Below are 500 nucleotides of genomic sequence, written 5' to 3'. Positions count from 1 at the left end.
TCAAGTCCTACCAAAAGTAATCCAAGGAAGAAAAACAATGAACTGGCGATTGGATCATGGTTGGTCAGGGATCACTGATGCACATGGGGAGCAAAGGCTGGCCCGTGTTGTCTGATTCAATAGAAGTGCTTACTATAGTTTAAATTGAAGAAAAGGTTAATGCTGGTTGAGATAGAAAGGTGTCGGAACACACAGCATCACTGGTTTGGTGGCAAAAAATGAGGGACCTACTCAATATTAAACATAAACAGGTGGTCATAATATAGTTTATTTGTATATAAAGTGAATTGGAGTGAATATTTCAGCTGTGAAGTAATTCCCAGGCCACTAAATCATATTCAGGCTCTCCTAAAAACGCACACCCATGGGTTTGAATCCTTTTATTACTATTTTTTAAAGAAGCAGGTTAACCTGTTCTTCAGGAATCTGAATCAGCAATTTGTTCAGGAATGGCGGCGCTCACTTTGGTCACGTGCTCTGCGCGTCATTCCGTGACGTCA

This window comes from Clarias gariepinus, chromosome 16, assembly GCF_024256425.1.
Source record: "Clarias gariepinus isolate MV-2021 ecotype Netherlands chromosome 16, CGAR_prim_01v2, whole genome shotgun sequence".
Lineage (NCBI taxonomy): Eukaryota > Metazoa > Chordata > Actinopteri > Siluriformes > Clariidae > Clarias > Clarias gariepinus.
This window is presented reverse-complemented; position numbering follows the sequence as displayed.